The 26998-nt window shown below is 43.1% G+C and overlaps 1 protein-coding gene and 1 non-coding gene across 2 annotated transcripts in view; one reads left to right on the top strand and one right to left on the bottom strand.

Moving 5' to 3' along the window:
* Window positions 1-26998, top strand: part of KAZN (kazrin, periplakin interacting protein) — a 1028616-nt gene that overhangs the window by 464621 nt on the left and 536997 nt on the right. The gene's annotated exons all lie outside the window — the stretch shown is intronic.
* Window positions 4993-5065, bottom strand: TRNAS-GGA (transfer RNA serine (anticodon GGA)). The gene has a single exon. It is a non-coding gene; the product is annotated as a tRNA-Ser (tRNA).

The raw sequence follows: 26998 nt of genomic DNA, 5'->3' as shown, positions 1-26998 counted from the left end.
CAGTACTTTCTTTTTATTGCCAAATAGTAGTCCATTGTGTGGATATAGCTCATTTTATTTATCCATTCATCAGTTGATGAACATTTGGGTTGTTTCCACTCTCTGGTTATTAAGAGTAATGCTGCTATCAACATTCACATACAAACTTTTGTGTGGACATATATTTTCATTTTTCTGGTTAGATTCCTACTAGTGGAATTGCTGGGTATCACAGCAGTTTTGTGCTTCATGTCTTGAAAAACTGCCAAACTGTTTTCCAAAGGGGTTACGGCATCGTACATTCCAACCAGCAATGTACAAAGCTTCTAGTTTCTCCATGGTACCTCTGTTTTAAATGACCAGCTCCCCTGGATTTCACGACTCTTACTTGACTCCTGACCTCTGTCTGAGTCTTTGCCCACCTACTCGTGTTCCTCAACTTCAGTCCCTCCCTGTTCTCTGTAAACTTGGTCTTTTAATTTCTAACCAATTTTTGATGTACAAACTAGTTTACTAGGCCCAGAACTCAATCAAATAATCCTCACAACCCCAACTTTATAACCACCAAGGTCTGTACCTGAAAAAATTCCTTCACTCTACTTGGATTTTTGATTTTGTTTTAAAAACTGAGACCAAGTGTAACCTTGCAGAAATATATATATGTTGGGTGGATCAGAAAGCTCCTTCAGGCTTTTCTGTGCCATCTTACTAAAAAACCTGAATGACATTTTTGGCTAACCCACTAGAACTCAAAACTAAGAACTGAAACCACAAATAATTTTTCAGAATGCTGTCTTTTTAAACTTCTGTTAGGGAATGAAATTCTGTTGTTATTGTTGTTCAGTCCCTAAGTTATATATAGCTCTTTGCAAACTCCATGGGCTGCTGCACACCAGGCTCCTGTGTCCTCCACTATCTCCTGGAGTTTGTCTACATTCATGTCCCATTGAGTCTGTGATGCTATATCTCATCTGTTGCCCCTTCTCCTTTTGCCTTCAATCTTTCCCAGCATCAGGGTCTTTTCCAATGGGTCAACTCTTCATATCAGGTGGCCAAAGAATTAGAGCTTCAGCTTCAGCATCAGTCCTTCCAATGAATATTCAGAGTTGATTTCCTTTAGGATTGACTGTTTTGATCTCATTTCAGTCCAAGGAACTCTCAAGAGTCTTCTCCAGCACCATAATGCAAAAGCATCAATTCTTTGGCATTTAACTTTATGATCCAACTCACATCTGTGCATGATGACTGGAAATACCATAGCTTTGACTATATGGATTTTGTCAGCAAAATGATTGATTCTGCTTCTTAATACACTGTCTAGGTTTGTCATAGCTGTCCTTCCAAGGAGCAAGCATCTCTTAATTTTATGGCTGCAGTCACCGTCCAGAGATTTTGGAGCCCAAGAAAATAAAATCTGTCACTGCTTCCATTTTTTTTCCATCTATTTCCCATGAAGTGAGGGGACCGGATGCAATGGTCTTAGTATTTTGAATGCTGAGTTTCAAGCCAGCTTTTTCACTCTCCTCTTTCACTTTCATCAAGAGGCTCTTTAGTTCCTCTTCACTTTCTGCCATTAGAGTAGTATCATCTACATATCTGAGGTTGTTGATATTTGTCCTGGCAATCTTGATTCCAGCTTGTGATTCATCTAGCCTGGCATTTCACATGATGTACTCTGGATATAAGTTAAATAAGCAGGGTGACAATACACAGCCTTGTCATACTCCTTTCCCAATTTTGAGCCATTTCATTGTTCCATGTCCAGTTATAACTGTTGCTTCTTGACTCTTCTACAGGTTTCTCAGGAGATAGGTAAGGTGGTCTAGTATTCCCATCTATTTAAGAATTTTCCACAGTTTGTTGTGATCCACTTTAGCATAGTCAAGGAAGCAGAATTAAATGTTTTTCTGGAATTCCATTGCTTTCTCCATGATCCAAGGAATGCTGGCAATTTGATCTCTGGTTCCTCTGCCTCTTCAAAGCCCAGCTTGCACATCTGGAAGTTCTCAGTTCATGTGATGCTGAAGTCTAACTTGAAGGATTTTGAGTATTACCTTACTAGCATATGAAAAGGGGCTTCCCTGATAGCTCAGTTGGTAAAGAATCTGCCTGAAATGCAGGAGACCCCCATTCAATTCCTGGGTCAAGAAGATCCACTGGAGAAGGGATAGGTTACCCACTCCAGCATTCTTGGGCTTCCCCGTCCCTCAGCTGGTAAAGAAGTTGCCTGCAATGTGGGGGACCTGATTTTGATCCCTGGGTTGGGAAAATCCCCTGAAGAAGGTAAAGGCTACCCACTCCAGTATTCTGGCCTGGAGAATTCTATGGACTGTATAGCCCATGGGGTCACAAAGAGCATATGAAATGAGTGCAATTTTTGTACAGTAGTTTGAACATTCTTTGGCATTTCCCTTCTTTGGGATTGGGATGAAAACTGACTTTTTCCAGTGCTATGGCCTCTGCTGAGTTTTCCAAATTTGCTGACATATTAAGTACAATACTTTAGGAGCATCATCTTTTAGAATTTGAAATAGCTCAGCTGGAATTCCATTACCTCCACTAGCTTTGTTCGTAGTAATGCTTCCTAATGCCCCCTTGACCTCACATTCCAGGATGTCCAACTCTAGGTAAGTGACCACACCACTGTGGTTATCTGGGTCATTAAGACCTTTCTTATATAGTTTTGTGTATTCTTGCCACTTCTTAATATCTTCTGCTTCTGCTAGGTGCTTACCATTTCTGTCCTTCATCATGCTTATCCTTCCATGAAATTTTCCCTTGATACCTCTGACTTTCTTAAAGAGATCTCTAGTCTTCCCCATTCTATTGTTTTCCTCTGTTTCTTTGCACTGTTCATTTAAGAAGGCCTTCTTATCTCTCCCTGTTACTCTATGGAACTCTCCATTCAGTATATCTTTCCCTTTCTCCCTTGCCTTTCACTTTTCTTCTTTCCTCAGCTATTTATAAAGCTTCCTCAGACAACCACTTTGCCTTCTTGCATTTGTTTTTCTTTGGGATGGTTTTGGTCATTGCCTCATGTACATTTTGAACCTCCATCCATAATTCTTCAGGCACTCTGTCTACCAGATCTAGTCCCTGGAATCTATTCATCGCCTCCACTGTATAATCATAAGGGGTTTTATTTAGTTCATACCTCAGTGGCTTAGTGGTTTTCCCTACTTTCCTGAATTTTGCAATAAGGAGCTAATGATCTGAGCTCCGGGTCTTGTTTTTGCTGACTGTATGGAGCTTTTCCATCTTTGGCTGCAAAGAGCATAATCAATCTGATTTCAGTATTGACCATCTGGTGATGTCCATGTGTAGAGTCATGAATAAAATTAGGTCTAGCATTAAAAGGTTTAGTATAATGCTGTCTTCATGTAATAATTACAATAAAGAGGAAGAAACTAGTTATCATTGCCCATAATTCTTCATCTTTTTCATGTATTCTCTGTCCTCTCCTCACCAAATTTACCCTGCAGAAATTTTGGTCAAGTACTCTTAAGCTTCTGATTTTGCTGTGGCCTAATTCAGTCAAATGGGCTCTTTGGGGGTTAATCTCTCTTGGCACAGCCTGTTTGTATGCCCATGTGAGATCAATGACTGTGCACCTACATGATGTGACCCTTGCCAATCTTTCAGCAAACTGATTCAAGGCTAAAGCAACTAGCATGAGGGCAGGGACTCTGCTTCCTAATAAAGTCAGCCATCATTTCACATCCGTTTGTGCTGCTTCACCTGGGAACACTATAGCCTGTGAGAATCCAGGCCAGGGAGAAGAGCAGCACCTCCCCTTCCACCAAGATCCCACAGAGATTTACCCTTAATCAAATGATCCATCCCTCTGACTGGGCTGGCAACTAGAGCAAAGCCATAGGGATGGCAGAGAAGGAGAGGCAAGTTTTGCATTCACTTGGCACCAGAGAGCAATGCTGACAGTAAGTTCAGTGTTAACAACTCCACCTGGAATTCAACCAATAGCCTCCCCCTGCTCCAGTGCAAAGGCCAGGAGGGGTGATTTGGATTTCCTGTTGACCTCTGGGGAAGCCCCTCTGGGTAATGGGACCCAGCCAGTGCTATGGGAAAGCTGTGCCTGGAGCTTCAGAAGAAGTACCTCATATCATTCCCATTGTTTCTCTGTGACCAGCCGTTATGGGGCAGGTCGAGTCATTTTCATCATTTAACAAGTGGGTGGGAGACTTTCAAATGACTCAGTAGGTAACATTTTACATTCAAACATAGCATTTCAGGTTATTTCAACAGTGGCCAATGGAACATTTGGGGCTTTGTGTTTCTTGATGCAGATTAGTGATGCATCGTACAAAGACTGTGCATTCACGTGGCCAGCCATCAGACTAAGGGTCCTTGGGAGGTACTGGCACCAGTTCAGAACCCAGGAGAAAGGGCTGCACAGTGCCCGGCTCCTTGAGCCTTCCTGGGTGAAAATGGCTCCAAGATTCAAAAGATTTTCTTTTTCATCTAGACTCCCAAGGGGGAGACCCTCGATAATTGCCTCTCTTTCCCCAGACTTCTGGTCTGTAATGACTTTGGGCTGTGAGCTCAGGCCTGGGGAACAGGAACTTAAAAGTTTATAGCTCAGTTTGCCTTCTGGCCTTGTGTGTCCTGGGCCGGCAGGACACACAGAATGAGGCCATTCCTGGGCCTTTGTCTAAATACAGTTACAAAGTCATGATCCCAGACGGGGCAGAGCAGGGGCCTTTAAGAAGTACGTGTGTGAACTCTATTTATGACTTCTTGGCTCCTGCTCTGGGAAGACCAGTGGGAAACATTGGAGGTGCCCAGACAAGACTCAAGAATAAAGTACCCCTCCTTGGACTCATTTTATTTAGGTAAGCACATCCACTTACTGGATACACTTACATTGAAGTGAAGTCGCTCAGTCGTGCCCAACTCTTTGCAACCCCATGGACTGTAGCCTACCAGGCTCCTCCCTCCATGGGATTCTCCAGGCAAGAGTACTGGAGTGGGTTGCCATTTCCTTCTCCAGGGGATCTTCCCGACTCAGGGATCGAACCCAGGTCTTCTGCATTCCAGGCAGATGCTTTAACCTCTGAGCCACCAGGAAAGCCCACTTACATTATGTAAGTATTAAGTGCTTATTGTATACCTAGCATTCTTTCTGGGCACGGTGATGTCAAGACACTGAACAGAGGAAGTGTTCCCTGGTACCCGGAGATCTACCTGTCGAAACCCCTCAGCAGTGATGATGCAACAGACCAGAAAATGTAACAGACCACTCAAGTGCTCGTCAGCATTGATGGATGGGGAGAGGGCAGAAGTCCTATTTCGTGCATGAGAAGCAATACACTTCTGATTCATTAAGCTCTTCTCTCCTCGGGGTCAGTAAACCCACTTCTCCTAAACTGTTAGAACCTCCCACACTCTGCCTTTAAGCCCCCATGTGTATTTAGGGAAATTTAGCTGAACAATTCTGAACAATGCATAGTGCGCTCATCAAAAAGAAATTAAGTAGCTTTGTAAAGCTCCAAGTACATTTTCAAATCTACTTGAGGTTTTCCCATAACCTGTTTTCTACAAAATGGAATCATTTAGAAATACACTTAAACTCTAAATGAGTGTGGGTCAGAACTCAACCAAGCCAAGTTCAAGTATATTATAAACCTGATGAATAGCATTCTCACATTCTATATATAAAGGTGGTTTCTTTTTGGCCATTGTATTTTATGCCTAAGATTTCTACTTCAGGGAGTAAGGAAAGAAAGAGAAATACTGGTACCTACAATTGTTACTTGAAACAGGAAATATCTTGACTGAGAGAAAATAGCTTATTTGAGAGAAATATCTTCATTAAGGTAAATGTATTATCAATGTTGGGCTTTCCAGGTGGCTCAGTGGTAAAGAATCCACCTTCCAAGCAGGAGACACAGTTTCAGTCCCTGGATCAGGAAGATCCCCTGGAGAAGGAAATGGCACCCACTCCAGTATTCTTGCCTGGAAAATTTCATGCACAGAGGAGCCTGGCCAGCTACAGTCCATAGGGTTAAAAAGAGTCAAACATGACTTGGTTTTGACTAAATAGCAGCAGTAGCATTGTCAATGCCAAAGGTGGCTCAGAGTTCTGTTTTATTGATTTCAGTCCAACCATTCCTATTGGTCTACTTGATTTTCTTCAAAAAATGTCAATTATTCTAAGCAGGAGTGATTTCATGACCTAACGTTTTCAATGAGAAATTTTAAGGATGCACCTCAAAAACGCAAAAGAGATTCTGGGAAGTTCCCTATTTGGGAAAAATAAATGTAAAGGCTGAACAGCATGGAAGCAAGTCTCCAACTAGCTGGATAACTTTAGCCAAGCCTACTCGCTTCCTCTGGGCTTAGTCTCCTTATTTATTACCATCATGAGAAGCTGTATCTCATGATATCTCCCAGGTCAGTGAGTACAGCTACCTGCCACTCAGTTTGCTATGCATATCGTGATCTTTCTGTGCATCTATTGTTACCATTTAAAAAGGAGAAAAAAACATAAGTAGAAAGCAAAAATGCATTTAGTCAATAATGCATGTTGAGTTCTTACTATATGCAAGTCATTGGCCCAAGTGCTGTGGCAAGTTCAAAGGCACATAAATTTTCTACCATCACAGAACCTGAGAGATCAACTTGCCAACATCCACTGGATCATATAAAAAGCAGGGGAATTCCAGAAAAACATCCAACTCTGTTTCATTGACTATGGTAAAGTCTTTGACTGGGTGTGTCATAACAGATTATGGAAAACTCTTAAAGAGATGGGGATACCAGACGATCTTACCTGTCTCCTAGGAAACGTGTTTGCAGGTCAAGAAGCAACAGTTAGAACCCTGTATGAAAAAATTGACTGGTTCAGGATAGAGAAAGGAGTATGACAAGGCTGTTTATTGTCACCCTGTTTAATAAACATTTGTTTTGAGTGAATGCATGAATTCATAAGGACAAAACTGTGACAGGGAACAAGTGAGTGTAGAAATTCAGAGAAAGGGACCCTGACTGTGGTTTGGGACATTTCTACCTGGAAGGTGGAAGTTCAACTTGACCTTGAAATATGTGTATTTCTTAGGTGGAGAAAGAAGGGAATAGATGCCTCAACTTTAAGGCCCTGGATTCATGGAGATGAGATGTTTCCTGAGAAGGAGAAAAGGTTGTGCTCAGGAAGAGAAAGAGAACGTGGTCAGATAGGAGAACTGTTCGGTTGCAGAACTGGTTGCAGAGATAAACTCAGACCCCAGTTGTATCTTGAGTGGACTCTTCATCACCAGTCATGAAATACAGGGAGTTCTCTTGCCCACAAATCCAGTTATCTCTGTCCACAGAAGCTCTGTCTTCATTATTCAAGCATCATTCACGGCACATACTGTGGGCCAGGCTGGATGCTTAGGTATGGAGAGCACAAAGGTGAAAGAGGACTCGTTCCTGCCCTCCTGAGCCTTCATCCTAGCAGAGGACACTGACAGTTACGGAATGATGGAGGAAGCACGGGGATGGAAAGGCTTCTGGGATGTTCCAAGAGGACAGGACAGGAGCTTCCTTGTTCAACCAAGACTTCAGAAGAAGTCTGAACTTTGGCAATTCAGAATAAGGCAGCCAAGTTAGTACTGGTAGGAAAAAAGAGCTCTTGATGTGAAATTGGAAGATGAACATGAGTCCCTACCCTTCCTGTATGAACTGTGTGACTTGAATAAGTCACTGTGTCCCTGAGCCTTTATTTCTTCATCTGCAAAATAAACTTGAAGTACCATAAAATAAAGAATAAAGTACTGGACCTCATAGATTGAGGTGAGAACTAAATGAAGTTATCCACAACAAAAATTTAGCAGAGTATCTGGCACAAAGTAAACAATAAATACTAGTCAGACTAGAAGGATGAGTGGGCGGATGAATTGTTGAGTCGGTGAATAACTGGATGGATAGCTGGGTGGGTGGAGAGATGAATGGATGTATGGATGGATGAATGGATAGATGATAGATGGATATAATAAATGTATAGACATATTGGTGATAGATGAGTGGACACGTGAAAGGAATATTCTGATTAGGATCTATCCATCAGGTCATGCTATTTTTCTGACCAAACTTAATCCTATTCTGTAAGCATCTGTGTAATAAATTTATTAGTCTGAAAACTTTAAAAGCTACCTGATCTTGGTTGCTGTGAAAGTCTTATGGTCTGCTGCCACTGAATGCTGAAGATTTAAGTTCTTATTTTAGGCTGTGTCTAGACACCTCTCTAAATAGGCACTTTATGTTAATCTGCAGGTGTTGCTTCTAAACAGGTTATTTCGAAATAGTAGCTGGTGGATTAACACCCCCCCCCAAAATTCAAGAGCAAATAATATTTATTGAGACCAAGGTCTCCAATGGGACGATTCCTAGTCAATTTGTCCACTCCTCCCATACCACCTGGGTTCCTACCCAATTACTGCCAAGTCAAATATTCACAGTGGGTATAATTAATTAAATGCATTTTCACTAATTAACTTAAGAACTGGTAAATAGGGCCTCCCTTTGGTAGTTTGAAGATGCGGCTACTAGTGCTGCTGATTAAAATGTGAAGTAAATCTGGCTGAAAACTAACATGTAATGAATGGGAGCACTTTCACAACAGTTCTTTTAAGGTTTGTCAAATTGTATCCTACTGATATTGCTAACCCTCTTTAATCAGTAAGTATAAAATTCATCCGAGAGCATAAAATATATCTGACAATGGCATACGTCAAATCCCAAATTGAACATTCAAAATAAATTGTATCGAGATTTTGTCACAATCATTGATTTCTGCTTTTCAAGCTGGTTTCTGGGGCAGCCACATAAAAGTTAAATACAAGCTATCTATGGGCTCATTGGATTGCGGTAATTCATTAAAGCCACAGAGGCTTTAATAAATCTGAGCATAAAGATTGCTTCCACAGACACCCTCAGCTTGGAAATGTGCCACTAATCAAAGAGGGTGGCAAAACTAATCTCTTTGGCACGTAGGGGAGGTGAGAAGTAGCTTCGGAGGGTTGCTAAGGGCTGACTTCCAAGGGTATTAAATACTTGGGCAGCAAGATTGGGTCACTGGGGAGATGAGAGCCTCTGATGGCCAGTTCCTCTGCAGCTAAGGGTCAGCACACAGGCAGTGCTGGTAGTTGATTCTTTGAACAAAGCTAGCTCTAGTCTTAAATGTGAACCCACTTACTGAGCGATCTTCAGTTCCATTGACTGACTGATTTTCCCCATGGCATTCACTTCTCAATGATGAGGATCACCATCCCTGGGTCCTTAACAATTTACAAAGCATTTCACAGCCGATGACTTCTTTAGTCCTATAGCAATTTGCAGAGAGACAAAGTTGAAATTTAGATTATTATTATCCCCATTTTACAGATGAGAAAACTAAAAGTTAGAAAGCTAAATAATCTGCCCAAGGTCCTGCAGCTGGCAAAGCTCCAGGTCAAGAACCTAATTGTCAAAAGCCCAGACTCTGGATTCAGGATCCCCACTCTGTGACATACTGGCTATAGGTCCTTGGATAGTTAATTTGCCTTTCCAAAACCTCAGTTTTCTCAACTGTAAAGTGGACCTGGTAAGAATAAGTTATCTCCTACTGGTTAGAAGATTTAATGAACTATTAACGATCAAGTGCAAAGAGAGCCCTTAATACACGGTTGCTTTTACCCATAAAGAATATCAGATTGTTGGGACTGACACATGTATGCTACTGATACTATATATAAAGTGAATAACTAATGAGAACATACTGGATAGCACAGGGACTTCTACTTAGTGTTCTACGGTGACCTGAATGGGAAGGAATCCAATAGGGAGGGGAGCTATGTATATGTATGGCTGATTCATTTTGCTGTACAGTAGAAATTAACACAACATAGTAAAGCAACGTATTTTTGTTGTTGTTTTAGTCGCTATGTCTGACTCTTTGGCGACCCCACGGACTGAAGTCCACTAGGCTTCTCTGTCCATGCGTTTTCCCAGGCAAGAATACTGGAGTGAGTTGCCATCTCCCTCACCAGGGGATCTTCTTGACCCAGGGATCAAACCCATGTATCCTGCATTGGCAGGCAGATTCTGAGCCACTTGGGAAGCCCTAAAGCAACTATACTCCAATAAAAATTAATTTTAAAAAATTGGACAAGGCCTAGAAAGTAACTAATGAAAAATTTAGTTTCATTTCACACTAGTAGAGGAAAACCCTACCCTTGCTATGTGTTAGCCTTTCCCAACCGTGAAGCACCCTTCTTGTTGGCATATGTTAAAAGAAGCCCGTGATATTTCAGTCCCTTTCAGCTGTGGCTCATTATTGTAAATAGTGGTGCAATGAGGAGATGAGAAAAGAATTTAAATACACTGACAGAATTTTTAGGGAAAGTGAGACACAAGAAGATAAAAAGCAATCATAAAAATTTGCATAAACCTTTGTGATCTCAAAGGTCATCTATTTGGGAGTCTATTAATGGAAATACGCCTTTTAAAATTCTGGGTGATTCTTTAATTGAAAAGGAAAGAATTTTTAAATGAATCAAGTCATAGGAGCTGAGTAGACTTGTGTCAAGTGCCATGAAAAACTTGGTCCATTCATCTATAAGTTGCAATTTAGGACGGAGTGATAAATTCGGTCATTTGTCAGGATTTAGTTCAGCAGATTAAAATATGTTGATATTCATGCACTTTATGAATGTATTATTTTAAATCAGCTTCCTGTTACACTCCTATTTAGGAAATAGGATGGTTTCATATCCATTAATTTACTTGAACTTTACAATGACTCTCAGAGGTAGATATTATTCCCACTTTATAGGAGAGTATAATCTATACTTATTGAGGGCAGAGACCAAGACTTTTTGTCTTTCATTTTTTTTTAATCCCCGGTGCCTGACTAATAATGTAACTTGCATGGTATAGCAGAAGCTCCTAAATGTTCTGCTTAAGACATCAATCTTTTGTAAAAGGCAACTTAAAACACAGGGTTAAGCTCCAGCTTTACAATCAGTTGTCCTTGAATTCAAGCCCCAGCTCTGCCACTTACTGACAATGTGACCTTCGGAATTTATTCCTGGGAACATTAGCTTATAACGGTGTTAATAATGCCTACCTCATGGAGTTGTTATAATAGTTAAATTTCAAGATGATAAAATGAGAGAAATGTAAAATACTCAGTATAATATCTGACACATAGTAATGCTCTAAAATTATAGTTTTCACTATCTCATGAGTATACTTAGAAATGCTAGGATAAGCATACTCTTTGACCACTGCTGATTTTTTTTTAAAGCATGCTTTCATCATCAGATTCAAAATTACTGAGAACAAAGTGAGTAGCTGGTGTGTCCCTGGATGAGGAGCAGAATCCAGGGGTCTCACATGGCTGCTGCTGCTGCTAAGTTGCTTCAGTCATGTCCGACTCTGTGTGACCCCATAGATGGCAGCCCATCAGGCTCTGCCGTCCCTGGGATTCTCCAGACAAGAACACTAGAGTGGGTTGCCATTTCCTTCTCCAATACATGAAAGTGAAAAGTGAAAGTGAAGTCGCTCAGTCCTATCCAACTGTTCACGACCCCATGGACTGCAGCCTACCTGGCTCTTCTGTCCATGGGATTTTCCAGGCAAGAGTACTGGAGTGGGTTGCCATTGCCTTCTCTGGTCTCACATGGCAGCCAGGCCGAAATTCTTAGAGCTCCTGTGAAAAACCTTTCCTCTAATTTAATGCAATTCACTGGTATTAATAAGCGGCAGGGAACCCGGCGTGAGGCTGCCTGCTGCCTTTCATGCTGGGTCCATTCACTTTATTATATTCTAGGACATCATATCGACCTTTTGCCATGTGGGGAGAAAAATCTGCTCATTTAATTTCCAAGGAAGGGATAATTAGTACTGATTGTGATTCATAGCCACAGGAATCCTACATCATCATAGCATACTATTTGGATATTTGCAAATTCACTAGCCATGTCTGGGACTTCCAGAGAATCAGATTGTGTTGCAGTCAGTTCACTTTCACCATCACTCGTGAGTGTATCTGTAAGATATGTTAATAGCCTGAGGGGTGGGAGGGAGGTCCATGAGGGAGGGGATGTATGTACACATATAGCCGATTCACTTCACTATACAGCAGAAACTAATGCAACATTGTTAAGCAATTATATTCCAATTAAAACACATATATATATGTATATATATTGTTGTTGAGTTGATAAGTTGTGTCCAACTCTTTGCCATATATATGTTTTCAGAGAAGGCAATGGCACCCCACTCCAGTACTCTTGCTTGGAAAATCCCATGGACAGGGGAGCCTGGAAGGCTGCGGTCCATGGGGTCTCTGAGGGTCGGACACCACTTCACTTTCACTTTTCACTTTCATGCATTGGAGAAGGAGATGGCAACCCACTCTAGTGTTCTTGCCTGGAGAATCCCAGGGACAGGGGAGCCTGGTGGGCTACCGTCTGTGGGGTCTTACAGAGTCAGACATGACTGAAGTGACTTAGCATACATGTCTTAATTGGAGCATAATTGCTTTACAATATTGTGCTAGTACAACTGAATGTACAACTGAGTGAATTAGCGCATCTCACACGCTAGTAAAGTAATGCTCAAAATTCTCCAAGCCAGGCTTCAGCAATATGTGAACCGTGAACTTCCTGATGTTCAAGCTGGTTTTAGAAAAGGCAGAGGAACCAGAGATCAAATTGCCAACATCCGCTGGATCATGGAAAAAGCAAGAGAGTTCCAGAAAAGCATCTATTTCTGCTTTATTGACTATGCCAAAGCCTTTGTGTGGATCACAATAAACTGTGGAAAACTCTGAAAGAGATGGGAATACCAGACCACCTGATCTGCCTCTTAAGAAATTTGTATGCAGGTCAGGAAGCAACAGTTAGAACTGGACATGGAACAACAGACTGGTTCCAAATAGGAAAAGGAGTTCGTCAAGGCTGTATATTGTCACCGTTTATTTAACTTATATGCAGAGTACATCATGAGAAACACTGGACTGGAAGAAACACAAGCTGGAATCAAGATTGCCGGGAGAAATATCAGTAACCTCAGATATGCAGATGACACCACCCTTATGGCAGAAAGTGAAGAGGAACTCAAAAGCCTCTTGATGAAAGTGAAAGTGAAAAAGTTGGCTTAAAGCTCAACATTCAGAAAACGAAGATCATGGCATCCGGTCCCATCACTTCATGGGAAATAGATGGGGGAACAGTGGAAACAGTGTCAGACTTTATTTTTCTGGGCTCCAAAATCACTGCAGATGGTGACTGCAGCCATGAAATTAAAAGACGCTTACTCCTTGGAAGGAAAGTTATGACCAACCTAGATAGCATATTCAAAAGCAGAGACATTACTTTGCCAACAAAGGTTCATCTAGTCAAGGCTATGGTTTTTCCTGTGGTCATGTATGGATGTGAGAGTTGGACTGTGAAGAAGGCTGAGTGCCGAAGAATTGATGCTTTTGAACTGTGGTGTTGGAGAAGACTCTTGAGAGTCCCTTGGACTGCAAGGAGATCCAACCAGTCCATTCTGAAGGAGATCAGCCCTGGGATTTCTTTGGAAGGAATGATGCTAAAGCTGAAACTCCAGCACTTTGGCCACCTCATGTGCAGAGTTGACTCATTGGAAAAGACTCTGATGCTGGGAGGGATTGGGGGCAAGAGGAGAAGGGGACGACAGAGGATGAGATGGCTGGATGGCATCACTGACTTTATGGACGTGAGTCTGAGTGAACTCTGGGAGTTGGTGATGGACAGGGAGGCCTGGCGTGCTGCGATTCATGGGGTCACAAAGAGTCAGACACGATTGAGTGACTGATCTGATCTGATCTGATACATATATCCCCTTTCTCTTGGACCTCCTCCCACCCCCTCAGGCTATTAATATATGTTAAAGGTACACTCACAAGTGATGGTGAAAAGTGAGTGGATTGCAACATGATCTGATAGCCTGGAAGTCCCAGAGATGGCAAAGAGTCAGACATGACTTAGAGACTGAACAATGAGAACAACAACACAAATATATACATATATATACACACACATATATATAAATTGCCTAGTCATGTATAATGAAAAATTGTGTGAATGATATTAATAATTGTATGTGTGGCGTTAAGGGTAAGTGAGTAGGACAAGTTGTATGATAGGTGAAGGGTTAAGATAAAAAGGACTAATATTTAATGAGCGTCCATGAGACATCAGGTTTTAGGCTAGTGCTTTCTGTATGTCAGTCCATCTCTTAAACTCCATACGAAACCCTCTTCTGGGCCCCCCGCGAAGATTGTATTGCTTACTTTGCCTGTCAGAAAGTTCTAACAAGGCTTCCTTGAAACATTTTTTCCACATGGCTTTCAGAATATCACACTGAGTTTTCCTCTCCTGTTTCTCTTACCCTCCCATTCAGTCTTTTTTTTTTCTTGTTTCTCCTCCTGCCTCTGACCTCTAAATGTTGGAGGACCCAGGGCTCAGTCGTTCTCCACCAACAAGCATTTAGTCAGAAGTTTCAATGAGTCTGATGCTTGCTAAGTCGCTTCAGTCATGTCTGACTGTTTGTGATCCCATGGACTGTAGCCCGCCAGGCTCCTCTCCATGAGATTTCCCAGGCAAGAATACTGGAGTGGGTTGTCATTTCCTCCTCCAGGGAATATTCCTGACCCAGGGATCAAACCCACATCTCTTCCATCTCCTGCATTGGCAGACAGGGTCTTTACTCCTAGCGACACCTGGGAAGCCCCTAAAAGACATCTCAATGCTGATAACTTCTAAATTCATATTTCCAGTTCAGATCCATCTCTTGAACTCCAAACAGGCGTATCCCACTGCTCACTTGATATCTCCATTTGGGTGTTGAATATGCATCTCAAAATGAGCATACAACCTCCTCCCCAACCTGATCCTCTCACAGTCTTCCCCTTTCAGCAAGTGAATTTTTCAGTCTTCCAGTTGCTTGAATCCAAAGCATTCAACTCTTCCTTTTATTTTTTTTTTTAATACTCATCTTATTTATTTGGCTGCACCGGGTCTTGGTCTCAGTATGCAAGGTCTTTTAGTTGTGGTGTGAAAACTCTTAGTTGTGGTATGTGGGATCTAGTTCCCCGACTACAGATTGAACCCGGGTGCTCTACGAGGGCTTCCCTCGTAGCTCAGTTGGTAAAGAATCTGCCACCAATGCAGGAGACCTGGGTTTGATCCCTGGGTCAGGAAGATCCCCTGGAGAAGAAAATGGCAACCCACTCCAGTATTCTTGCCTGGACAATCCCATGGACAGAGGAACCTAGCAAGCTACAGTCCATGGGGTCACAAGAGTCGGACATGACTTAGTGTCTAAACCACCACCACCACCTCTGCATTGGGAGCACAGAGTGTTAGCCACTGGACCACCAGGAAATTTCCAGCTCCTCCTTGACTGCTGTCTTCCTGTCTCTCACACATGCTGCAACCAGCTGTCAGCAAGTCCTGTGACTTCAGCATCTCTCTAGAACCCAGTCTTCTCTCTCCATGCTCTCCCGGGCTTCCTCCCACTGCACTACCATCTTTCAAGCCACCATCACATCTCTCTAGACATAGCAACAGCTGCCTAAATGGTTTCCTGCCTCCACTCTTGTCCCCCTTGAGTCTTTTCCATGCAGCATCCATGGGAGCATTTTAAAGAATAAATTATCTCATGTCACTCTTCGGCTCAAAACCATTCAGTGGCTCCCATCTCAGGGTAAAAGCCAGAGTCCTTATAAGTCCTTAACTGTTTCTCAGACAAGCCAAGGACTCTCATATTTCTGAGCCTTTGTGCCACTTACTTATCTATTTTGGCCACTAGACTGTGACAGTGTAAGGGCAGGGAATGGGCTTCCTCCATGCCTAGATCTCCAGCCCCTAATCCACCACCCAGTGCAAAACAGAGGAGCAAATGTTAGGAAGAAATTGCTCTGCACCCAGTGCAGTTTTAAACTGTTTATGCTCATCATCTTATTTAGTCCTTGCAACAACCCAATGAGGTAGAAACTATAAAATGAGGCATAGAGGAGCCAAATGCCTTTCCCAAGGTCAAGGGCCTGGGGGACCAGGGATTTGAACCTAGGAAGTCTGGTTTCAGAGGCAACCCTATGCTCTTAACCAGTATCTTATCCTACCTCTTATAAGGGTCCCCTTGGCAGAGGGGTCGTGGCTGAATGAATGAATGAATAAGTGAGTGACATTGATTATAACTAGTGCCCATGAGCACCCCCGCATGCTATCTATCAGAATGCCTTAGATTACATTCTCCATGTGCAGACAGTTGACTGGAGTGTACTCTAGGGCATGGGTCCCTAACCTTCAGGATCTAATGCCTGATGATCTGAGATGGAGTTGATGTAATAATAATAGAAATAAAGTGCACAATACATGTAATGCATTTAAATCATCCTGAAACCATCCCCTCCACCCTTCATCTGTGAAAAAATTGTCTTCCATGAAACTGGTCCCTGGTGCCAAAAAAGGTTGGGAACTGCTGCTTTAGGGGAATACTCATGTAAGGGAGTCAGAATTGGACAAAGGGAAAAGTTGACGAGCTGTATGGTTTGCCCCTGATGCCTAGTGGGGACTCTGGAGCTGGAGTGGTCCTTCAGAGGAGTCCCAAGTGGAGGCAGTATCCAAGTCCCTGGCCAAGGGCTGGCCCCTGGGTGCAGGTGTACCCTTGGATGAGGCAGGCTCCTGCAGCAGGGGGCATTCACTTGTTGGGGGATGCACCTGTAAGCCTTCAGCTGCTGACATTCATGGCCCTGTATGGGTGAGTGCAAGGGCTCTAACAAGGAGCCCTAGGGAGAACTCTGTGGTATCCCCTAGACAGACTGAGCATTTAACATAATATCTCATTTAATCCTCATCACCATCCTATAATGCGTTATTCATCTGTTACCCTCTCTTTATAATAGAACACACTGGAGCTTGGAGAAGTTAAGCAACTTGCCTAAAGCTCATCACTTAAGGAGGTGAGTTAATGGCCCAGTTATCACCCTAAGTCGCTGCACTCATCATTTTATTACTGGGGCAGTGGTGTGGTGGTGTGGACTCCACCACCTGGGGCTTCCCAGTGTCCCATCTCCTTCTGCTGAATCCTCCCCCTCCCTTGAGCGTGTGCTCCTTCCCATTCCCAGCACCTCTGGTGGGGCCATCAATCTGGTTCACTGGGGCCTCCAGGGTGGACTCACATATCAAGCCTGGTCAACTGTGAAGCACTGGGCCCTGCCCAGGTATAGGTCAGCTCTTCCTCTGGCAAGAGAAGCTTCTTCCTCTGAGGCTCACAAAGCTAATGTAGAAGGAGGTGAGCCTGGAGCTGCCTCTAGCTGTGTTCCCAGCCTTCTCTAAGTAGAGAAAGGCCACTTGCACAAGAGAGAATGAGAAAAGAGAAGCAAGAAAGATAGAGATCTGATGGCATTACTCAAGCTTCTAGAATTCTTAATTTACATCTAAGCTTCCCAGTTTTGTGAGCCAATACGTTTCCTGTTGGTATATAAGTTAGTACACATTGATTTTCTTTCACTTGCAGACAGAATCACAGTCTCTATCAAGGTGCTAATTTCAATAATGTATTAGTCAGTCTTTGCTGTGTAACAAACAGCCTTGGAATCTCAGGGGCTTGCAACCATACTCATTTTTCTCACTATGCATCTGCACATTGGTGAGACTATGACTCAGATTTGGCTGGGTTTTATTCCAGTCTGTAGGTCTGGTTCAGGTTTGTTGTATCCGTCTTTATCTGGGGCTGAAACTAAGGAGGCAGTTGCCTAAGCCATGGTCTTCTTATGGAGGATCACAAGAGCACAGGAGGCCAGGTCAGACTGTGAATACACTTAAGGCTGCAGTTTGTTGCGAGTTTACTAAGATTCCAGTGGCCAAAGCCAGTCATGTGGCCAACCCTAGTATCAATGGGGCAGAAAAAGGTCCTCCACCTCTGCTGGCCAGAGCTGCTTAAAAGTCACAAGGGAGAGTATAAGATAGGTAATATTATTATTGAGAGGCAGTGAGAAATTAGGAACAATAAGTCAACCTACCACAGAGAGGCCAGAGGGATGAAGAGAGGGTACCAAATGATGCCCGAGGCAGCAAGACATCACAGCCCAGCACACCTGTGTCAGCCAAGGTGTCATGTCACCCACGTCCTGAAGAGAAGACCAACTTCTGCTGATCACCTCTTAGAATTACAGCAGTCAGCTGAATCCCAACACCTTCTCAGAACTGCACATGCCATCTCCAGGCAGCAGCTCCGTATGCACAGAAACCAGATCCCTTCTGAGAGATCAAAATCCATCTTAAATAGACACAGCTGTTCCCTAGCGGGGTGTCAAAAGGGAGAGGGGAGAGACATGATGGGAAATGTTTAGTTTCTTTCTGTTTTAAGTTGCTAGAAAAATCGAAGAGACTTTTAAGGTTTGATTATTAATTTCTGGAAGAATTGGTTGCCAGCTTTGCTATCATTTTCAAGTAAAAGTTGTCTAAAGATCAAAGGGATGCTTCAGAGCCACTTTCACCCCATATTGAGTTTGGAAGCTTTTCACAACAGAATGATCAGAAATAGAGCTGTTTTTTTTTTTTTCTTTTTTATGCGTCCCTCAGATGCATACATCAAATGTTACAATTTATTTCAGTTCAATAAATGTTTACTGAACATCTCCAGTGGCCATGTGCTCATTTATAAAAACATAAACAAACAGGAATGATAGAGTTGCTGCCCCATGGCTGGGGCAAGCCACATTATCTCTCAGCTCTCAGTTTCTTCATCTGTAAAGAAGGTGTGTTTGACCTATGAACTCTGTGGTCCTCTCCTGATCTAAAATCTGTCCATCAGCTGGGTAATGTTCCTTTCTCACTTGCTGATAATGAAAGTGGCAAAGATATGCAGGAAGGAAGTCAAAGCTGCTGAAGCCATGAGCATCCTAAGACTGATCATGGTTATTGGAATTTCCTCCCAATGGTAAAACTAGGAATTCCTGGCACAGATGACAGACGACTGTACTCATAGTCATTATTCCCCTTCCTCCCATCTCTCCAGAAAAAGGGTTTATTGATCCATTGCCATCCTCAGTTCAGGACTGTACATAAATCCCATCTCTACTATGCTTTTCACTTCAACAGTGCAAATGGCAAGTTGGCATAAAAGGAGGTGATATAAAATACTAGTAAAGTGGAATCCACTGACATCCCATCGAAATGAGTCCTGGTTCTGCCACTTGCGAGTTGTCTGACCTTTGGTAACTTTATATCCCTGAGCCTCAGTTTTCTTATCTGTAAAATGGGGATAATCATAGTAGCACCTTCCCCAGAGGGTTGTTGTAAAGGACATAGGTTAAAAACACATTATTGACTAGAGATGTATTAATATATCATTTGCTACCCCACGTTGTTGACCAGAGTTGTATCAACATGTTTACAGAGAGTGATACAATTAACATCACCATGTGAAGTTGTTACAGCTTAACACCAATCAAGGGTTCATAATACAACTTACGACTGTTGTTATCATTCACGTTTTGCTTTGTTAGATTTTTTGTTCCAACCCTGGGTATATTGTAAACATGAAATTTTAAAAAATGATGCATTGTGAAATTTTGAGTGAAAAAGAATTATCCGTGAATTTTATTCAGATACTTTCTCTGCTTGTCCAAGTGACATATATACTAGTGTCTCAGAGGATCTTCAAAATATAGTTCTGATTCAGACGCCGTGAATATGAGGCCAACAGAAAGACGGAAAACCTTAGTGATTGATTCTGATACGGAAAGTGAAAATAAAACTCAAGGTGCTAGAGAATGCTCCTTTCTTCTACAAATGAGTGGATTGAAGACAACATTTCATGAAAATCAGAAGACTTTACAGGGCATCAGGTGTAACTTTTGAGTGTAATAGCCCACAAAGTGTCAGTGAAATAACAGAATTAATTTTGGGCCACCCAAAATAAAAACTTCCTTCCATATGTGTTAGTTTCTACAAAAATCTCCAGGTCAATACTAAGTTAAGTGCTCAGTGATGAGGTTGAGAACTCACTAGCATTATTGTCATTAGCTAGCACCTCTTCCATGCACACCTTCAGGCAAAACTGGATTCTGAGTCTACCAGCTCCTCTTGTTTGTTGTTTAGGTGCTCAGTCGTGGCCGATTCTTCATGTCCCCCTGGACTGCAGTACACCGGGCTCCTCTGTCCTCCACTATCTCCCAGAGTTTGCTCAGATTCATGTCCATTGAGTTGGTGATGCTATCTAACCATCTCATTCTCTGCCACCACTTCTCCTTTTGCCTTCAATCTTTCCCAGCATCGGGGTCTTCTCCAATGAGTCAACTCTTTCCATGAGGTGTCCAAAGGATTGGAGCCTCAGCTTCAGCATCAGTCTTTCTGATGAATATTTAGCCTCTTCTTTTTAGAACACTTTCAAGAAGAAAGGGTTTATACTATTACTGATATTTAATGAAAACTCTTCATTCAGTGTTGTTTGTATAAAAGTGTACATAGATTTGTAAAAGTATTTGTTTCTTGGAACTAAGACAATAATAATAGAAAAAAAATCTTAAAAAACAAGCACTTCTTCCATCACAGAAACCCTCTGATTTAGGTTGAAAATCCAACTGGTGATCACTTCCTGTTAAGTTTCCAAAAGGAACTAACACACAGGAGTGCTTGGGCTCCATTCTCTGGTTCTGTGCCTCCAATCAAGGCTGTTGCTCACCTATAAGAAGGGGAGCCATCTTTTCTAATTTGCACCGAGGTCTTCTGTAGGCTAGCCAGGGCCCTGGACTGGTCCATCTTTTAGGAGGCATTGAAGTTCACATTTTGATTTGATGCCTCCTAATGAATGACAGGATGAGAATCTAGATCTGTCTGTCTTTTCCTCCCAAAAGCTGCCCAGGGGGACTCAGGCTCACCACGCTTCCTCAAAGCTATCAGGCTCCCAGGGTTAAGTGACTTTTCTGCAGGACCCTGGGGGCTCCTCACGGGCTGGGGGAGGAACACAGCTCTGTTTCTATTTTCCAGTCTCGTCTCTTTGATATAGGACAGCTGTTTCAGAGCCTGGCCAGATGGATGCCTGTGGATAGGTCCCTGTGGTTTGAGGGGGTGGGGATGGAACCAGTGTGCTGGATGGAGGGTCCAGGGCTGCGGACATGCAGACAGGATGCCAGGGAGCACTTGGCAAAGAGAAACAGTGAGTCCCTCCCCTCGGTACTTGTTTTCCCATCTCCACTCATCCCTTTTAAAACCAAACCTCCTATTCTTTTGTTTGTTTTTCAAAAGGAACAAACACTGGTAGCTAGCTGTTCCTGGGGAAAGGTATCAGAGTACCGTTTTACTACCAACATGGCTGAGGGTGCTGATGGAAAGCACGGTAACTGATATTGCTCTGAGCCAATACAGTTCCCTCTTGAACTGCACACGTGCCTAATAACATGGCCTCGTGGTTCCAAATATTGGATTATCAATTGTTTTACATCTCCCCAGCATCAAATAAGGCAGGTAAAAAAAATAAAAAGGCAGTCAATTAAGATAAATGCAGCAACTTCACAATATACTGGCTGGACACACATAACCCAATGAGCCGAATGTTGGATAAGATATCTGTCTTCTAGTTATGTATACAACCAGATAGATGATCCTCATATCAGGGCAGATGGTCACAGGCCTTCATGGCAGGCTGAATTGAACAGCCTATACTATTTGGCTAATACATATTTTCCCAAGGGGGCTTCTGGATGGCTCTAGTGGTTAAGAACCCACTGCCAATGCAGGAGACGTAAGAGACATGGGTTTGATCCCTGGGTTGGGAAGATCACCTGAGGAGGGCATGGCAACCCATTCCAATATTCTTGCCTGGAGAATTCCATGGACAGAGGAGCCTGGCAGGCTGCACTCCATAGCATCACAAAGTGTCAGACACAACTGAAGCGACTGAGCACCAACACATCCATATTTTTCCCAGCACACTTCAGTGCTGCGAAGGTTGAGTGTGGACTCAAGGGGCAGATTCCAAGGCCTTTTCCTACCCTCACTACTTCCAATTCCTAAAAAAGGATCTTGCACATTGCCAAATCCAAGACTCTTCTATAAAAATAAGTTGTCGAGGGGCTTTAGGATCTTAATTCCTTTGGTTGGTTGGTGTCTAATATAGTGTCTCCTCTGCAGCCTTGACTGAGAGTCATCATCTTCTTTCCTGCCTGGAAGAGGAAGCACTGGTCCTTAGTGGAGACATAGCGTGTAACTCGGAGAAGGCAATGGCACCCCACTCCAGTACTTTTGCCTAGAAAATCCCATGGACGGAGGAGCCTGGTAGGCTGCAGTCCATGGGGTCGCTAGAGTCGGACACGACTGGGTGACTTCACTTTCACTTTTCACTTTCATGCATTGGAGGAGGAAATGGCAACCCACTCCAGTGTTCTTGCCTGGAGAATCCCAGGAATGGGAAGCCTGGTTGGCTGCCGTCTATGGGGTCGCACAGAATCGGACAAGACTGAAGCGACGCAGCAGCAGCAGCAGCGTGTAACTTATCCTAGGAGTGAGAAAAAAAAGAACTAAGAAGGATGCAGAAGTTCACAAGAGTCTGGGTGAGGGGTAGGGGTAAAAGAAGAAATGAGCAGAAAAACTCTGCTAAAGATATCATTTCGTTAAATAAATGAGAGAGAGGGCACGATATGGGGAGAAAGAAGTCCTAAAAAATTCCATTTTTGAAAATTTCTGCTCTGCTCCTTACCAAGTCTAATGCACTTCTGTTGAAAAAAAAAATCATTATCCCCTTCCTCCCCTTACCCACGGAAAATAACTTTCATAGGCTGGAGATCACATGATTAATACCATCAGTGATAAAAGAATAAATTACCCATTTAGGGTAGATCTGTAAAGTATTTCAAGCCACTGGGGTACCATTTCATGAACCAAAAGAACTAATTTACCAAATGGGTCCCTGGGGCCCAGAAGACTAATGCACTGACCACTCTCTGCTTCTCCATCAGATCAGTGCCTTTGCAGAGAACGAAGGTCATGGGGTTCAAAGGGACACAGGTGGTCCCTCTGTGCATCAGTGTGCACTGGGATAAGATTGTGTTCATGGCTCATAGAGGAAAATAGGAAAGAAAGAAAAGGCAGAAACTTTAGACTCAGACTCACCTGTGTTTTAATCTGATTCTGCTACTTTTCAGTTGGGAGAGTGTGAGCAAACCTTCCAAGCCTGAGGGGTTTTCTTTTTTTTTTTTTTTCTTCTGATCTGCTGATAAGATCATAATGTCTACTGTCAGTGTGGGGACAATTCAGCCTGAGTTAGTGGAAATCAGTGGATGAGCACAGTGGCAGCCATAGTGAGTGTCCAAAGAATGGGAGCTGCCCTTACAATTATCCCTTTCTTCATCACCATCTATCCTCTCTATCACCATCACCATCTCTATCATCTGCCTCTGCATCATTGACAACATCTATAGAGTTCTTTCCAGTCACCAGGTACTGCCCAATCCTTCACATGCACTGTCTCCTTTAATTCCTCAATAAGCCTATGAAGTCGGTAGACTTATTGTATCTTATCCCAATATTATCCCATTCTATTAATGAGGAAATGGAGGCTCAGAGAAGTTAAGAAACTCATCCAGTGTCACAGAGCTAATGAGTAGCAAGGCTGGTACTCGAACACTTGTCTAACTCCAGAGTCTATGGAGCTGAGGCTATGCTCACCCTCAGGGAAGGGTGAAATATCATTGTTGACGTCAACCATCATAGTCTTGCCATTAGGCTATAGAGATGATGCTTTGCTGAGATGAGGAATTAAAGCTGAAGACTGAATGGCCAGAAGACTTGAATCTATTCTCTTTAGACCTGTTGAGAGAATCTGCTAGAGACGGCTCTGGACTCCTGGAAAATAAAATCTCCAACCCATGGAGGTGGCCAAGATATGAGAGGGCCAGAGGTCCTGCAACATACCGAGGGGTTGGACCAGTTCCTTGAGGTATAGTGACAGTTTTCTTCAGGTGGACACAATTCTCTCAGGGTTTTATATTTTGTTTTGCTTCAGTTCAGTTCAGTCGCTCAGTCACGTCTGACTCTTTGCAACCCCATGGACTGCAGCACACCAGGCTTCCCTGTTCATCACCAACTCCTGGAGCTTGCTCAAACTCATGTCCATCGAGTCGGTGATGCCATCCAACTATCTCATCCTCTGTTGTCCCCTTCTGTATTTTGCTCAGCTGTCTCTATTTGTCCATTGAGGCTATGATAGAGCCAAGAGAACAGACCATCAGGCACATTCTCTTGTAGGCCCCACACCAAACCAAGTAAGAAACACATCAAAAACCCAAGAAAACAACAACGAAATTTCTGTAAAGCAATTATCCTTCAATAAAAAAATAAAAAGGAAAAAAAATTTTTTTTTAATATCCAAGAAACCCTCAATGGGGGTGGGGGGTGGGAGGGAAATGCACTTCTTTCAAAAATAGATGGTCTAAGTATATATGCTTATGTGTTTTAATCTATGGTTACTATGTATGGTTTTAATATTTATCTTTCATATGTAGCAGCTTCCGATTATTAAAGGACTTTTTGCAAATGACAAATACACAGAAGTGACCTGGTTGGTTAAGTATGTACACAGAAGGGATGCCCCTGACCAACTTTCTGACCTTTTTTAAATTTAATTTTGATTGGAGGATAATTGTTTTCCAGCATTGTGTTGGTTTCTGCCATACATCAACATGAACCAGCCATAGGTCTACATATGTCCCCTCCCTGCTGAGCCTCCCTCCCACCTCCCACCCTATCCCACCTCCCACCCTATCCCACCTCTGTAGGTTGTCGGAGAGCACTGGTTGGAGCTCCCTACCTCTCAAATTCCCACTGGCTACCTATTTTACATGTGGTAATGGATATGTTTCCATGCTATTCTCGAAATTTGTCCCACCCTCTTCTTCTCCAAATGTATCTGCAAGTCTGTTCTATGCCTGTGTCTTCCATTGCTGCCCTGCAAACAGGTTCATCAGTACCATCTTTCTAGATCCCATATGTTTGCATTAATATGTGATATTTGATGAGAAATTCTTTAGGAAGTCAAAAGGAGAATGGCAGTCTTCACATTAGTAACTGTGCATGGTGTCCACACTGAACTGTGCGTGTGTGTACTGTACATATATATCTTTGTTTATGTGTGTATGTATGCTCAGTCACTTCAGTCATGTCCAATTCTTTGCAACCCTATGGACTGTAGACCTCCAGGCTCCTCTGACCAAGGCATTAGCTGGGCAAGCATACTGCAATGGGTTGCCATTCCTTTCTCCAGGAGATCTTCCCAATCTGGGGCTTGAACCTGAATCTCCTGCCATCCTTTACCCACTGAACCACCTGGGAAGCCCACTGATATGTGTACATACACCTATATATAATGGACACCTGTAAATATACATCCCCAACTCAAAGCTGTGGGCTGTTTCCCGATGCCCCACAATCCTCTCCCCTGTTTCCCTCCTGGTTTCTCTTTCTTTATATCCCTTCATTTCATAACTGGTTTTGAGGGCTACTCAAAGCAGTAAGTGGGTGGGGCATTGCTGAGAAGGGAATATAACTTAGCCGTTGGGGTTCACCACTTGATCACTCGTCTCTATGTCCTTGACTCTGCCCCGCTCCTGGTCTTCTCACCCAGAGCGCCGAGACCTGAATGCCTCCTTCTGAGATGCTTTGCCCTTTTCCCCAGAGCACATGTTAAAACCCACTCAGCCAAAGTAAACCATGTAAATGAACAAGAGATACATCTCCTAGATTGGCCAGGATTCATATGTGACAATTTGAATAAACAGAGCATCCATCTGCAGAGAGGGAGGGTAATTCCTTAGGGACTCTCGGGTGGCAGGGGCTGGGAAGACACAGGACAGACAGCGTGGAGAAGAGAAAGAGCAGAGAGTCCTTGTCATCATTTCTGTAGCTCAGGGCTTCCTGGAATTTATGTACTTGACACGTGTGCATGAGTTTTATGAGCACCTGTGCTGGGTACCTAGTGCAGTGCGTCAGGAACTGGCAGTGAGTATCAAACTTCACTGTGCACCAGCTACTCCTGGGAAGTTTGTTGCCAATGCAGATGTCCAGAGCCTCCCCCAGAGAGTCTTCTAGATCTGGATTAGGGCTCAGGATCTACAAGCATTGTCTGGGAACTCCACATCAAGCCATCTCCAGCCTCACTTTAAGAAATGCTGAAACCAGCCTGAAGTCCAGAGGTGTGCCTCTTACAGCCTAGTAAGGGACACTATTTGCAGCAAGGGAAAGTGGCAGGATCACGTTTCTCCCCAGCTCCTATAGGCAGCCGCATATTGACCCAAAGAAGCATCGAGATTTCTCAGGACACTGACTCCTGGGCTTCTTTTCAGACCTCCCCTGTATCACCCTGTCCCATGTAGGAACTTAACCTGGCAAGAGAAAGCATTTGAATGCTGCTTCCAGTTCCTGAGTCAGGCACGACTGAGCGACTTCACTTTTGACTTTCACTTTCGACTTTTCCAGTTCCTGACCTGAGTCAGACAAACCAGGAGCCTGACTGACTCAGAGAGAAAATGTGAAGCCACAGGTGGGGATATTCTAGTCCTGGTCCCAGCTCATTCACTTGACAAATATGTACTGAGTACTGGGGGCTAAGAGGAGGAAGGACATGCAGGTATGGGGCTGGTCTCAAGGACCTTTTAGTTCAGTTTCATGATCTTAGGACAAACTCTTTAACCTCACTGTTTTAACCTGCCAAATGCAGATTCCATTACCTCCTCTTTCTGATGGAGTTGCTGCAGAGATAAAATAAGAGGAGAGATGTGAAAGTACTTTGAAAAGTTATATGTGGCTAGAATTCCTGGGGAGACCCAAGATGAGAAGGGTTTTCGTGACAGAAGCAACAATTTTTGTGGATATGAAGTTATGGAGGATGGGAAGATGAGCTTGTGCAATCAACCACCAACGTGTGGGACAATCAAAGTCTTTGTTTCCCCTTCAGTAAATAACATGGAGAAGGCGATGGCACCCCACTCCAGTCCTCTTGCCTGGAAAAT

Source organism: Bubalus kerabau, chromosome 5 (assembly GCF_029407905.1).
Source record: "Bubalus kerabau isolate K-KA32 ecotype Philippines breed swamp buffalo chromosome 5, PCC_UOA_SB_1v2, whole genome shotgun sequence".
In the NCBI taxonomy this organism is placed as follows: domain Eukaryota; kingdom Metazoa; phylum Chordata; class Mammalia; order Artiodactyla; family Bovidae; genus Bubalus; species Bubalus kerabau.
This window is presented reverse-complemented; position numbering and strand designations above follow the sequence as displayed.